Genomic DNA, 15,587 nt, shown 5'->3' on the forward strand with positions numbered 1-15,587 from the left:
ATGATACCTATCCAACTTCCTCTGGTTGTTTCTATCATCATGACTGAGACAAAATGTCTTTCTTTCTTCAGTGGTAATGCCTCTCTCAGTAGGTGATTTGTAACTGTGGTTGTCCTGTGTATCTAATTCCTCTTGTGCACCTACTCCTACAGAGAACGTACTAAGGGAGTATCACTGGGTCATTCATATGAACAAATAAAGAGCAGGAATAAAATTTTGACACGGAAGTCAATGGCAAAAGCCCTATTGACTATAGTGGGATGAGAATGTGTGGTGAGAGGGTGCACTGTAATACACTAGCATATTAAATCACTGTTGCCCCCAAATGTACTTTGTGCTGCTTCACCACAATTCACTGACTGTACCTTACTATTCAGCTCATGAAAACTAACTCAATTAGTAGCAAAATTCAGATAAATCTCAGAACATAATAGTGCTTTTGTTGTGATTATTATGCAACAAGTTAAAATACTATCAAAAAGGTGTTCAACAAAATGAATCTTGGTTAGTTTTAAGTGGTTTTTTTAGGACCTTGTGCTGTCATGTGCTTTTACTTTTTTGGAAAAAAAAATTCTCTTCAGTTATAGATTCTACACTAAAGTAGTGATCAAGAAGAGCATTGATAGTCAGCTCAGACTTGAGAAGCGTAATGGCATTACATGATGAAGAGTAGTGACATAATATAAGGAATCTGGAGCTGTTTGACTTGGACTTGCTGTACTTCTGATGCACGTCCTTCTGCAAATAACTACACATGTAAGTCACGCTAGTATGGCTGCTTATGTGTGTAGCATTAAAAGGTTATGCACATGACTAAGGTCAGCCCTCTGTAGCATAGTCGTCAAATCCTTTGGTGTGTACTTTGACTTCTGTGGGCTATGTGAGTGCTTAGATGTCAAAATTAAAGCTTATGTCTCAGGCCTTGCAGAATCTGTGCTGCGTTTGTGAACCTGAAGTCCAGCTGGTCGAGCGTAGATGATATAGCTGGTGTTCCTCTACATGTTTCAGTTAAAAATGGGGTAGGTTTGAAGCATGAACCCAAGGTTTTGTTGCAAGTTCAGTGAATAATAGTGAGATGGAGAGACTGATGCATTGCTCTGTAGAAAATGATAAAACTAGAAGATCTAGCATCTAGAATATCAACATTGAGTATTTGTGATACTAGAATATCATACACAGTAGTGTTATGATTTTAAATATGCAATTCATTCAGAACATATGTATTAATCTTGTTTTGAAAATGTAAAGCCCCATACTTGGTGGTTTACAGATAAGCTAATTTTGCTAAGAGTTGCCAAGAAGTTGACAGTTTGGACCAAAGATTGCTGTGGTTGCTATGTGCAAAAGCCTAGAACAAGCCAGTGGGAAATAATACCAGGGTGGGAAAGTATTGCTATGGTTACAGAGTATTTTCTTTAAAGGAGAGGTGGATAACGCAGCAAGAATCGCTGAAACTTAGGTAATATTATATTATACAAAAAGCAAAAAAGACTGAAAGATAATAACTGTCTTGTGCTCTTAATAGCATTTTGTTAGTTTCCAGCAAAGAGGGATTTAATTAAAGTAGGAATAATTTGTGAAAGCTTTGTTAGAAAAATATACTTAGCTTTTATTTTTTAAAAGTGGAATGCCGGCACAATATCTTGCATATTTTGGCTCCGTCTCTTTGTTTTTTAAAACAAAATGATTTTTCTTTTGTCAAGTGGTTTAAGAGTTCTTCTTAAAAGAATAAAAGTGTAATTATACCCAAATAATTTAATTCATGGAACTTTTACGTCAGCTTTTCAGTACATTAGAAACTGTAAAAAAACCCTGCATTTTTCAAAAGTACACATAATTACAAAATACAGTAAAAAATGTAGTAAATAATAAAAGCCTGCTTTAAGTGGTGCTGTAAATCTGAACTGTAAAATTCATCTAGGAAACATCCTTTTTCACTTATAGACATCCTCTAGGATCTAGTTGTAATCACCTCTTTTGGTTTGATCCTGAAAATCAGGAAGTAGAAGACCACTGTACAGCTCAGAGTTTCCATTTTTGATATTTGGGAAGATCCTCTCTTTTCCTCTGCCGTGTTTATCAAGAGGTTCAATGTGAAGCATCTAGACAGCATGGGCTGGACCATGCCCAGCTCACCCTGCCCCACCAGATGTTCAGAAACGCTCTGCTGGGGACCGAGCAGTCCGGTGGGAGGGACAGGACAGATCTGTGCTCTAGGACCAGGAAAAGGGCAACTGTAAGAAGTGGCTTATTTTTTTCATGGCTACTGTACTACATTTATCCGTCACTCTCTAATAGCCATACCTCTGAAAGCTGTATTGCTCAACTCCACTTTGAGGCCCATCGCTGCGGTTCACTTGTCTGGTTGACGGAACCAGACGTACAGGACAAAACTCCTGAGCTGCGTAACTCTACCGAAGGTCTACACCTGACCTTGGCTAACATGTCAGTTTCATTCCTTGTCTGTGCTGGAGGGCATGGAGCAGAATTGGTCATGCTGGGGGGTACAGGATGGAAAGAGGTAGAAATGAACAGTATCTACTCACAGGAGCCTGCCCTCCTTCAGAGCATGACTCCACCACACCACATAAATTGTCCACGACACATCTCTACCTTGGGCACATTTTGTTGAAGGTAAGAAGCGGGGGTATTTAAATTGTCAGGTGAAATACGTTCAGCTACTTGTGACTGTTTTCCATAGTTTCGTTGCTGTTTTGCCTGTACTATGCGACAGGCATTTGAAACTTGGAGGTGAGGCACTGCCCTTGCTCTTGACAAGTATACCTAAACATGGAAATAACCTGCTGTATCTAGTAGTGCAGACCCTGACTATTTCAACGGAGATCAAAGAACCTCTTTAACATCATCTTAAAGCTTTGCCAGAGAAATCCTAACTTTTATACAGTGGACCTGCAAGATGGACTGTGAAGTACAAATTGGGAAAAGAATGGTCCTGATGGGGACCGAGTATACAGGGGCTAGACTTCATCTGTGTGAGAACACTGAGACAAAGGCCTTGAGGAGAGAAGTCCAGGACAAAGACCTGAGGTTGGGGAGAAACAAGGGAACTGAGATCAACTGGGCAGATGGGGGGTGGCCACTTGAGCAGGAAAACAGGGAATTTAAGCAAGAAGTCCCAAGAGGGATATGGGAACTGGGATTTGGAAACCTGATGGACTTGAGACTGGGATGAAATGAGGAACTGGAGACAGTGGAAGAGCATAATAGTTATGAGGGCCAGTGCTTGGAAGCTTAAGAGTGAATGAAGAACAACTCTTGTAAGGGGAAAAACAAAGGGTGTGAAAGCAGAAGACATCAAGGCTGAGGAAACGGTTAAAAGTTGTGTGCAACTCAAGTACACTGCTCTCTGCTGTGAAGAGCCAAAGATTTCTGAGCATGGCCTACCATATCTTCTTATTTGTCAGATGTCATTTGTAGCTGACCCACTGTCAAAATAATGGCGTATATGGAAGAGAGCATCTTCCTGGTGTGGTTACTCCCTCCATTAGTACAAATGATAAGAGGTCTGTAGTGTGGATCCAACCATTCCATGCTGTGGTCAGGCCACTTTCCTATGAAAGTATTTGTTCTAGATTTTTTTTCTAGGGCTTTAAAAATATACTGAATAAAAATACATTTAATAATAAGATAATAAAATCAGGTGCTAAAAATTAAGCAAAGTTGGAATTAGTTTTGGCAATGCTGTCTTAGCTCACTGTAATTCTGATGGTATAGTCATGATAGAGGATCTAATTACACATTCACATAATGCTTATTCCAAGGGACGACTTCCTCCACTCACTGCTTCAGGTGGGTTTGCAGGAGGATGCATCAAATTTGATAGCTACGGACCCTGAAAGATGTGTGGTGAATGAGAGAAGTTTGCAAAGAAAGAATGACTTAAGGGATGGGCAACTGAGTGCTGCCCTGGGACTTTCCTCCTCTATCATGCAGGTCTGAGAGACATCCTCTGTCAAGTCCTTCACCGCTGTTGAAAAGCTGGTTTCCCTACTCATTTATGCTGTTTTCAGAGCGTCTGACTGTGCTCGATTGTTGGCAGTGCTGAGCAGTCTTCTCCTTCAGTGTGGTCAGTGGTAGCTGCGTTTTGAAGGTGTCTGACTCCTGGCTGGAGACAACTTACTCGGACATGATTGCCCCTAGCCAAGAGCCATCGGAGTGTCTTGCTGTGGGGCTGGCTGAGGTGGTTTTAAAGCAGCTGCTGAACCATTGCAATTTACAGCTCAGCCTGTTAGGTCACCTGGCACTGTTTCTCATTTTCTTTGCTATAGCTTAAATTGGAAGACCACAGTCAGTGGTACTTTAAGTCTTACTCTCTTTACACCTCGATTCCCCAGGTGTGAAATGAAGATAATTCTTGTTCCTTTTTTCATAGGGAGATGGTGCTTATAAATACTATGGAAGTAATTTTCACAGTATAAGTACAGTAATGATAAGCCCATGAAGAAATTTGCGCTGTCTCTCTCAAAGCTGGAGTTTAATAGGATACAGCAGGAAAGTCTATGGCCATATGGTGAATGGCAGGGTAAACCAAAAATATCTTTTTGCTCATTGAACAAACAGCTAATGATCTTGTGCACTGAATGGGGTGGACATGTACAAGAAAAATAACCCTAGGTTTTGAACAATATCTGAAGACTGTTATCATGGTGTGTGCACACATAAAGGAAGATGGACTTAGGGTTGCACAAGTGTCCTTCGGTCTGGCCCCATCTCCCTCTTGAGCACTCAACTTGACGATGTTTAAGATAGCTTTTTGTGCATCATACGTTTTTAGAAGTACTAGTATTTTACAGACCTGTTTGCCTTTTTACCTTTGTTTAATGATGCCATAAAAATATTAAGTAACCGGGAATACGAATTCAGTGATAAATTTTACCTGATATAACTTACTAAAAAGAGTTCTTAAAAGCTGGTCACCAGGCTAGTCCATGTGTACCTCCATCTGGCTAACAACCTGAAAGATAGATTTTGAAAGTAATGGAGATAATATCTGTAAAAATCATGGGTTTCAATCCTGTTGTTAGGTGCAATGGAAGATTAGCATAAGCAAACTTTACACTTGGTAGGACTGAAAAATCCTCTTCCTTCTCTGTCCTGTTCTTCCTCTACACCCTTGCTTGAAAGCTGGCTTTCATTCTGTTTGCCAAGGTCCCCCCCTTTCTTTTGTTTTCCCATGATTCTCAAATTAAACAGGACTTGATTTAACTAGTGACATGCTATTGAAACGTTAAGCTTCCAGCCATGAAAACTGTGAACAAGCTATTTGAATTTTAATTAATGCCTCACATTTGTAGAGGATACATTTTTGAAATAAGCTGTTGAAACTTTTTAGAGGGGAAAAAATTAATGGCAGTTTCTTGAAGACCAGAGAACTTAAACTCTTTTTTTTTTTTTTTTTTTCCCCTTTAAAGACAACTTTTTTGGTATTATGTAACATGCTTTAATTTTGATACTGCACCAGTAAAAGCAAGTGTCGTTCTTGTGCAGAACGTCACTGCTTATTAATTATAGCATTGAATACTCTTAAGACAGCTTGGTCTAACAAGTCTGGAGACGAGGGTGCATGATTGCTGGTCATCAGTCTGTGTTTACGCTGTTAAGTTTTTGGTGTCCTGAATAATCCTGGTGAGGTAACACTGAACGAGAACAATAGATAGGGAGTCCCTGAATTCTTTTACTGGGAATCACTGTAGGACTTTTCATTTTGAGTATAATCATTTCTTCAGATTTCATAACAAGATACTAATATGCTGAAAAATACTGAGCAGATGTTCCTACAGACAAATACAAGACAAATATTCTTCCTGGTTTTGTATATGGAACAAATATTCACTTGCATAAGAACAGTCCAGGTAGGGGAGAGATATTTTTCTCCTCCTGTTTGTGTGCTTACGTACAGCAGAATGAGATTATTCACAGGCATGTCACATAATAGCCATTAAGCCCCAAAAGGAGGCTTTAAGGATATCCATTCATGCCACAATCACAAAATTAGTATTGTATATCAAACAGAAGATCACAACACCAAAGCCTGAAACTACAGCATGCCATGGTAACACCACAGCAGAAATGAGAGTAATCATTGGTACTGTGTCCCTTGATTGGCCTTTCTGAAGAAGCAGAATAAATGCCAATATACTTGCACTGCTGCTAGTCCCTGAGGAGTCAGTTCAGAGCTCCAGTATCCATGTGCCTCTCTGAGCCAAGTGATCAAGTTCGTCTTTTCCTTAGACGTGTTGGTCTGGAGCTGCTTTTCATTGGTTTTGTTGTATTTTTGTATTTTTCATTTGTGTATTGATGGTAAAGAAAAAATATTTGAGGATACCTTTCCCTCTTTTTTTAATTTGAAAAAGTTGTGGGTCTGTAAATATTTCAGAGTATAAAACAGGAATTGAAAATATGGAGGACACTAGAAAAGATGCAAGGAAAATCCAAGCACTGGCGATGTCATTATTTTTGTGCGACATTCTATGAAATTTCATTGGTGATATGAGGCACAGATGTGGGACTCTGTTATGTTTTGGCTGATTTGGTTGTGCTGCCAGTATCTGGAGGGTTCTCTGTGAACTTTGTGCTATAAGAAAAGACACTAGGTCTCCTAGTTTGTTTCCCTTTTTATGTAGTGGTAAGATGGCCTAGATTTGCCCCTGTCCCTTGTTGAATTATAAGTAGTTTCTAGTTTATTGCTGAGCATAATTGCTTTTGCTTTGGGACAGACAATGTATACACTTGTCTGTGTATATATTCACACTTGTGTGAATAAAGAGATTTTGTTGTCTTTTATGAAGGGAAGGATTACTGCAGTAAGGCGGAAATGAGGAAGTTGCTTGCAAATTGGAGCACAAAGCTTGAGTCAACTGATTCTTCTTCCCTATCGCTCTCAACTTCTGTCTTTTCTGGACTGTTTTGTTGTCGATTAACAGCACAGAGCACTGAGTGTCGCTTTACACGCACGTCTCGCCCAACTTAGTTAACTATGTGCATGAACAAGAGTCACGTTGTCATTTGGGTGCTTTTCTGTTGCCTACATGTCATTGTTTAGTGCTCTTTGAGGTGCTGCAGCGTGTCCCAGGCCTTTGCATGGGGCGTGCAGGTCTGGTGCAGATCTTGAGCCCTTTGGAGTTTGGAGGACTGGCTGCAGGAGGTCAGGGGAGACACGGCACCAGAGAGCTGGACTGCAGGAGCTAAATTGCACCCATAAAGTCTGAAGAGAATTTGTTGTTACCATTTTTGCATCAGTGAAGTTGTTTGTTTTGTAACTAGCGAGTTCATTGGGCAGTAGCTTGTCTGATAATGAGACCCAAAAGAAAACATTTTCTACTCTCCTTAGCTGCCTATGACAGTTTGACACTTCAGAGACTGCAATGGGATGCTGCTAGTTCATCAGTCGAACTCGAAGAGAGTGCTCTTGCTGCTTCTGTTTAAAGGCACCATGAGAACATCCTACAAACAAATACCCGAACAACTTCACTACTTTTAATTATGTAAATGTTTACGTTTTTTTCCCCTCTAAGTTTTCTCTATTCTAAGCCCACTCTCCGAAAATGCTGGAAAAACTGTGGAAGAGGCAGAAAACGTCAAGGTAACAAAAATGAACTGTCACTAAAATCTTACCTCTTCTACTCCAGGGAATAACTCTGGTATTTGAGAGAGAGAGAAGGAGAGAGTAATGATCCTGAGGGATTCCTTGTCAAGGAGGGAAGGAAAGTAAAACTTCTTTCATAAAGTCCAGCCTGTAGTTGAAAGTAAGAAACAATGGTGTTAATGAAAGCAGTGTGCACCTTGGTCAAAGTATGCAGCTTTTTCATAACTTCTTGAAAGACCTGGACATTGGAAAGACCTGCATGGGCAAGTGCCAAGTCCTGCACCTGGGGAGGAACAACCCCATGCACCAGTACTTGCTGGGGGCTGCCTGGCTGGAAAGCAGCTTGGCAGAAAAGGCCCAGAGGTCCTTGCAGACACCAAGTTGAACATGAGTCAGCAATGTGCCTGTGCCTTGAAAAAGGCTAATGGTATCCTGGGCTGTGTTAGGAGGAGTGCTGCCAGCAGGTGGAGGGAGGTGATCCTTACCCCTCTACTCAGCACTGGCGAGGCCACACCTGGAGTGCTGGGGTCCAGTTCTGGGCTCCCCAGTACAAGAGAGACATGGAGCTACTGGAGAGACTTGAGTGAAGGGCCATTAAGATGATAGAAGGGATGCTCCAGTCCTTTTGTGAGCAAAGGCTGAGAGAGCTGGGACCGTTCAGCCTGGAGATGAGAAGGCTCGGGGTGATCTCATCAATGTGTTTAAATACCTGAAGGGATGTTGCAAAGAGGACGGAGCCAGGCTCTTTTCAGTGGTGCCCAGCAACAGGACAAGAGGCAATGGGCACAAACTGAAACACAGGAGGCTCCATCTGAACATCAGGAATCACTTTTTCACTGTGAGGGTGACAGCACTGGCACAGGTTGCCCAGGGAGCTTGTGGAGTCTCCATCCTTGGAGGTATTCAAAAGCTGCCTGGACCTGATCCTGGGCAACGTGCTCTAGGTGGTCCTGCTTGAGTAGGTGGGTTGCACCAGATGACCTCCGGAGGTCCCATCCAACCTCAACCATGCTGTGATCTTGTAGTTGGGGTGAGATGCCTCCTCTACTGTATTTCTTTAACAATAAAGAAGGTGGAAATTACCGTTCTGCTGCCCTTCACTGCTGTTGCATCTGCCTCTTTATTTAGCCCTCAAAATGTCTTCTGAAAGTTATTTTTAATTTATAACATTAATATTAATGTCTGAAAGTTATTGTTTCTTTTAAAAGCCATAGTTGATAGTTCTACTGTTCCTCTGTAGTACTGAAAGGTCTGTGAATAATTCCTGTATTTGTGCTGCATTGCACAGTCTTCATGACTCTGATGCTTGCTGATACAAGTAAACAACAGCTAGTATGGCAGAACACCACCGCTCTGTGGAACATAAGTCTACTCAGTTTATAGACTCTTAGAAAACAGCTATGATTGGAGGCAAAACAAATATCAAAACTCTCTAAACATATCTAAGCTCCTAGATATAAATTTGTATACATTGTCTGACCAGACTTTTGGCATACTGTGATCAGATGGATTATTCTTGGATAGTTGGACAGTTCTTTTCCCTCTGATTTCTTTAAATTTTTCTTTTGCACTTGATTGTTACCTTGCCATTACTTTGATGTGTATTTATATATAATTCCATTCATTCTTGCTTAGGGCCATAATGTAGTTTCGAGACAGTAATGCATACTGAACAATGTACCAATCTGTTCATTATTACTGTACCAAAGTCTCCTTTGGTACAATGCTACCCCTCTCTCTTCCCATCCAGGTTTCCTTGCTTGTCTAAGCAGCAAAATGCTGATTAAGTTCCTTGCACTTGGACATTAAGACTTTTTTTTTTTTAACCTATCTTCAGGTAGAAGTAGTGGTAATCTTTCTCTTCTGACAGTGTTTTCTCTGAAATAATTTATTCGATGCTATTTGTTCTCCAGAACACTCATGTTTAGGTAGTGACTCAGTAGCCTGGATGCCCTGGTGCAGGTTGCTAGTTTGGTGGACATACTCATGCTAGTTTACATCAACAGAGAATTTTTTCTGTATGTTGATTCAAGACAGCTATTCTGAAGAAGATAAACTTCGAAATGTTTGTAACACATTTTTGGGGTGCAATTTTTGGGGTGCTTTTTGGGGTGCAATTTTTTTTTTAAAAAGTGAACTCTCATGCAATCTTTGGAAAAGTTTTCATAAGTGTTTTGTGGGTTTTCCTCCTCTTTCTTCCTGCTACAAGTTATCAAACCATTAATGGTCATTTGTGCTGAAATAGTCTATTAGTGACAGTAAACCTGCTTGGTGTGAGCTGGGCTATATTAATTACATCTAACAGCGAAGTGTGGGGGGGTTTTATATTTGTTTTGTAGCTCAGTTCTCCTCACAGTTCCTTGGGGACTGCAAACTAAAAATATTTTTAACTGTACAGATTGTTCTAGTTGCTAAAGAGCATTTCCTTATTCCTGTAAGGACTTGCTGTGGGAGCAGCTCTGAGTTGACTGAACGGCAAATTTTTGGCAGAACAAAAGTTGGCCATCTAATACAAGATCAGGAGACCATCTTTCTCAGATGCTATTGGAATCAAAAAATGTCCTTTTGAGAATGAGGAATTTGAAAGTCACAATCAGAAAAGTGGCTACTACAGCTCTGCAAACAAGCTGACTGGTTTAAAAATAAAAAGCCCAGGAGCATCACTAAGTTGACCAGTGACAGTATCTGGTCTTGCAAAATCACACCTAATGTTATCGTTCCATCCATAATGTTCTACCCTGCGGTCATGTTTTTGTATCTTGGTATTAATAGGCTTTCTACCATATAATCAGTGAACTTGTTGCAGTGAGAGCCTTGGAATAAGAATTGAATTTGAGTTCATCCCAATAGAGCAAGAGAGTCGGACACCTTAAAAGGGACCCATGTATGTAAAGATATTTAGGGTGGCTTTTGCTCAACATTATAGAATGGTGTCCCTTTGGTAAAATGACTTAGAGAGAGAATTTCTTGAATTTCGTTGTTTTAAGAACTAGTTGTGGCTTCAGATGGAATCTGAGAACTTTATTGATCTTAGTGCACCAACTTTTAATGTCTTGAAAAGTTTGAAAATGTATGTGTTAAATAAATCTCTTTCCAGGCACAGTATGTGCTTTTCCTGCAGCAGTGAAACATGAACAGATGTACTTTGCTATTCTAACCTGAATTCCTTTAAAAATGTTATTCAAAACCTAAGTTTGTAAATTATTCTGGTGTGAAGTTGGGTTACTGAATTACATTGTTTCCCTATCCCTGCAGAAAATACCTGTGCACCACAGTTCATTTTATTAGGTTAAAACTTGCAGGACTATTGAACCTTCTGATGCTTGTTAGTATAAAGCATCTTTTTGTTGGGCACAGGACTGGCAACCAGGGGATGAAGCTCTGTTCTTGCCTCAGTCTCCAAGCCTTCCTGTATGACCTGGAGAAAATCATTTAGTCGTCTTGAGGCCTTATGTTCTGCACCTATGAACAGGAGAAAAGTTCTGCAAGTACTCGCTAATGAGGCCTTTTAATTCCTGAGTATTGTCATGATGCTTTGGGATCCTGAAAAAGAAGGTACCAGATAAAGGCAAAGGACAGATTGCTATGTTCTTCCTTTTCGAGATTTAAAAGTGCAATTTGGAAAAGCCTCTTGAAGTTTGAAGTCCTGTTTCCCTAATATATTTATCATCAAACATAAACACTCCCCCCCCCCCCCGGCTCACTTTTCAGCTTTCATTTCTTACTCCTCAGGAAAATCTCCTAAAACTGGTCTTGTGTTTCTGCTAATTACGACTCTATGCCATTTTACAAAAATGAAGAATAATTAAAGAGTTAGAGGAACTGGGCAGTAAAAGGGGTAGCTTTTGGACAATTCATGAAATAGTCGGTGCCTTTTAATGTAGGGTACTCCCTCTGCTCATGAATTATTCATTTTAATGCTTTTGTTATAATGGCGACAGTGTTCAGGCTCTGAGGCAGTTCTGGATAGCCTTCCTCTGCTGAAATATCACACAGCAGCAGCTACCATTTGGTTTAGAAACTAATGCATCTAAGTCAATAACGTAGTGAGTAAACGTATTTTCACAACCAAGAAAATGAGAAAAGGGGAAGAATAACAATATTATAACTAAGAGGGTCTGTTTTGCTGAAGGGTTCAGTTTGTTTACTTTTCTGGGAACTATTTAGGGAAATCATTTAAAATAAATATTTTTACAGATTATTGTGTTTAGTATTAGATGCAAATGATGCCTATAATGAAAACTGACATTAGTGTCTCTGCTCTGTATAGCATTGTGCAATAAAAGGCAGTTTTAAAAGGCAGTTTATGTACTCATTGTACATAAACATATCAAGTTTTTCTTAAAACTAATGTTTAAAGGTCTCTTTGAAACAGTTTTTTAAGATGAAACATAACATAACCACATAACCCACACAGAAAATGTATCTGAGTCATGTGCGTACAGAAATAAAAGTTTCTTTGTGGTATCTAGTATCAGTCTCTCATTAAAGCATGGACTTTCCTAAAGAGAAATTCCAGTGCAGATAGTTAAGGGTTCTCCCCCCTCTTCCCCCCTGCCTCCCTTCACTTTTCTGATGCTGACTTAAGCCCCTGAGTCTTGCAGGGTGCATTAGGGACAGTCCCCGCACAGAGCGGGGAATTCGGGGCTGGGGACTCCGTGGTACTGGTCCCAGTGGACAGAAGCATGTGCTCCAGTACAGTGCGCTCGCTCTCTCCGATGTGATTTAAAAAGGGGTGTTTTCTCCGAAGCCATATATGTACTCCTAAAATGCCTTCAAGCAATAGATAAGTGCGTGTGGGGGACGGAAGCAGTGAGCAGATAGATGAGCGATTAGGTCATTTGGATTAGGACGGAGGGTTTTTTTATGCTGAACTCTCTTCTCATTCCTTGCTGATCAGATTCTCCGCGTACACGGAGGGTTGAAACTGCATAAGCAGAGAAAAGAAAACTCCATAGATGGATATAGTTGCAGAACTATAAGGAACACTGAAGAAGAGAAAAGTATGAATTGAAAGTATATGTGGTTTCGGGGAATCCGAATCATGCAGTATTACTTTCACTTTTTCTAGGCTTGTATTTCCTACGAACAAACCATTGGGGAGATAGAAGTTCTGATTTAGATAATGTCTTGCAGTCTTTGGAATAACGCATTCTGCTGGAGGGGGAGTCCTGCTGGCAAAGGTCGCGCTCCGGGAGCGGAGAGCTTTCCCCGCTGCCCACATTCACATTGTTTCTGCCGGGCATGTCAACTTTGGGCCTTTTCCTGCAAATTTTTCATGTATTTAGGTGGCTACCCCACGTAAAATGGAAGCACCGATAGGAACCCCTCCTTTCCTTTTTCCTGTAGCTCTGCTCAGACCATTCTCTGCTAGCATGGTAGTGGTACAAAGTGTGTGGTCTTTCAGCTCTGACTAATGCATTTTGTGCTGTGTGACTGAAAATGCCTCGTAGTCTGCCAGGGCTGACTGAGGGTTGTGGAATGTGGTGCCTTTTCTCTGTTGCTCTCTGATTTTTTTTTTTTTTCCTTTTTTCTTTTTTTTTTTTTTTCTTCCCGTAGAAGTGTGTAGGCAGCTTGTTGAGAAACCTCGAGATGCAGGGGAAATGCTTGTACGTTGTGGAATGCGGCTTCCCCTGGGAGACCCCGGCCGGGGCGGGCAGTGAATGAGCAAAGTGGAAGAATGAGAAAGGGAGGAGGTTGGAGGCAGGGACAGATAGGAAAGAGTGAGAGAGGAGGAAGGAAGGAGGTGGAAACGGAGGGGCCCGTTTCACTTTTTCTGAAGCAATGACAGCTGGTTCTGTCCTGCCTCACATGACAAAGTGCTGTGGAGAGGAGTATTTAAGCTGGAAGCCAGTGAGCAAGGGTGGTCAGCTGATTTTATTTTATTTTTTTTTCCAGGCTTTAGTCAGGTGATCGCTGATGACTAGTCAGCCCACCAAGAAGGGACTTCAGCACACAGGTAAGAGAGAAGCTGTATGCTCTTACATGCAACTGGGGGGGAGGTAAACAGCCCTAACATTGTTTGAATAGTTTAAAAAAAAATATTCCTGACTTGCTTGGGTGTGTAACACTGTGATTGTCTCTTTCAATGCTGCTACTTTTGCTATTCGGTCTTGTTCTCGCCTTTTTTTTTTTTTTTTAAATCTGTCTTTAATTAGAAGTTTTATTGGGAAAAAAAAAAAAGTCCAATTGTGTGTTGCTAAATATAGTCCTGGGTATTGCATGAATGTTGCATTCTGTTACTTTTTGAATAAAATAACTTTCCATAATGCAAGTGTGTCAAACTCATATTTAGAGGGGAATTCCCAAATACTTAAACTATGAGTCATAAAAAGTTAAAGGACCAGTACAACAGTTCAGGATTAAAAACTCCGTTCAGCCTTGGGTAGCTGCTTTTGTATGTATTGGTAGTTAAATACGTCTTAAAAAAAAAAACTCCCAGAGATGTGCAAAAGCTGAAGCAGTTACAACTCTGCTGACCATACCCCAAAACATACGTAGCAGAGGCTAAACAGATGACTGGGGAGGAGGATTGTTCGAACGCTCTCGGTTTCATGCATCTTTTCTTTCATTGTTTGTATCCAAGAACCTGGTGAAAGAGTCTTCTCACATGCTGAGGATGCTTCAAAGGGATCTGATTCCCTAATTCCTTTTATATAATGTCTTAGAAAGAAAACAAAACAGAAAACCAGTAATAAGTACACTTACTATAAGTGAAAAATTACAAAATAAAAATACTGAGTGAGCGTGACAGAAGTGGTTTTCACATGGTTGTATGCTTGGCTATTGTGCCACACTCCCTTCTCTTTAAACATAACTATGTAATGTGTTCTTCCTTACCATTGCTTCTCTTTACTAAAAGATCTCAGATACTCTCTGAAATTTTGAATGACTTGTATTAAAAGATGCACTCAAAAGTTTTTTTAAGATGAAAAAGACAGACAAATGTTCCCAGCTCCCACCTGTAGCTCTGAAAAACTCCTCGTGGTCTAAGGTTGAAGAAGACTTTATTTTGAAAAGCTGTCATACCAATTTCCATGTTTTACTGGTAACCTTATTCCTGTCTACTATTTTGCAGTATTTAAATAAAAACTATGAGACATACTTTTTCCTGTCAGTATATACAATGTTTCATAAGATGCTGGTGCTATACCCAAGAGGGATAAAGATGCATGACTTTCCAATTACTTTTAATTTCGTGACGTTTCTCTTTTCTCATTGTTAAAAGCGTCTCTATTCATGACAAGCTGGCTGTGGGATGTTGGTATTGTCTTATAAAAACAGCTGATGCTTAGATGCTCAGACGTACTGAGGTTTCATCTGGGGGAAGGAGACCCTGGAATGGGGTAGTGGGATAGGTGGAGGACTGTTTCTGTTGTCTTCAGTGGACCTTTATCACATGCAAGCCTGAGGAAACACCCAGCTCCAAGTGACAGACTGGGAGGATAATTGCAAGACGCATGGGAAGCATCAAAGAGGTTGATAGTGGTAACAGTGTATTTACAGAGAGGGATAAGAGCTGCGAAGTTGGCTTTCGTACTAGATCATGGCGCAGAGAGCATTCTTAGGTTTCAAATACTCTTTGGCAATAGTTCTCTGCTAAAGGATTTCAAGACATTTTTCCCTTTTTATGGGATGGGAGGAAGAGAGGTTTTATGAGGTGAGGAAAGATTAGTGAAGTGAAACAGTGTCAGGCAATAATGACTCTGGTTAGCAGAGATTGCTCTGAAGAGACTGGTCTACTTGCCATGAGGGCCAACAACGAGGCACTTGCTCTTCAGTGTTCCCCTTCTCAATGAGAATTGGGAATTGCATAGGCTTGGGGCTCTGGAGAAATTGGGTATCAAGTCTGAAAGGACCCCAAGTTCCTGTAAGCCGTTCCACATTGGCTTCATCTTAAGCAAAGTGATCTTTTATGAATGGATGCAAGTCTTCTGACATTTCATGCAGTTGTCCTGAGGGAATGCCTGGCAGGTGGGCT

The 15,587-nt window shown here is 40.6% G+C and overlaps 1 long non-coding RNA gene across 2 annotated transcripts in view; it reads left to right on the forward strand.

The window, feature by feature from the left end:
* Window positions 1–15,587, forward strand: part of LOC142404871 (uncharacterized) — a 57,125-nt gene that overhangs the window by 24,653 nt on the left and 16,885 nt on the right. For both annotated transcript variants that reach the window (XR_012773979.1, XR_012773978.1), the window contains exon 4: window positions 13,505–13,565. This is a non-coding gene — a long non-coding RNA (uncharacterized LOC142404871). The remainder of the gene's footprint in view (window positions 1–13,504; window positions 13,566–15,587) is intronic.

Source organism: Mycteria americana, chromosome 1 (genome assembly GCF_035582795.1).
Source record: "Mycteria americana isolate JAX WOST 10 ecotype Jacksonville Zoo and Gardens chromosome 1, USCA_MyAme_1.0, whole genome shotgun sequence".
In the NCBI taxonomy this organism is placed as follows: domain Eukaryota; kingdom Metazoa; phylum Chordata; class Aves; order Ciconiiformes; family Ciconiidae; genus Mycteria; species Mycteria americana.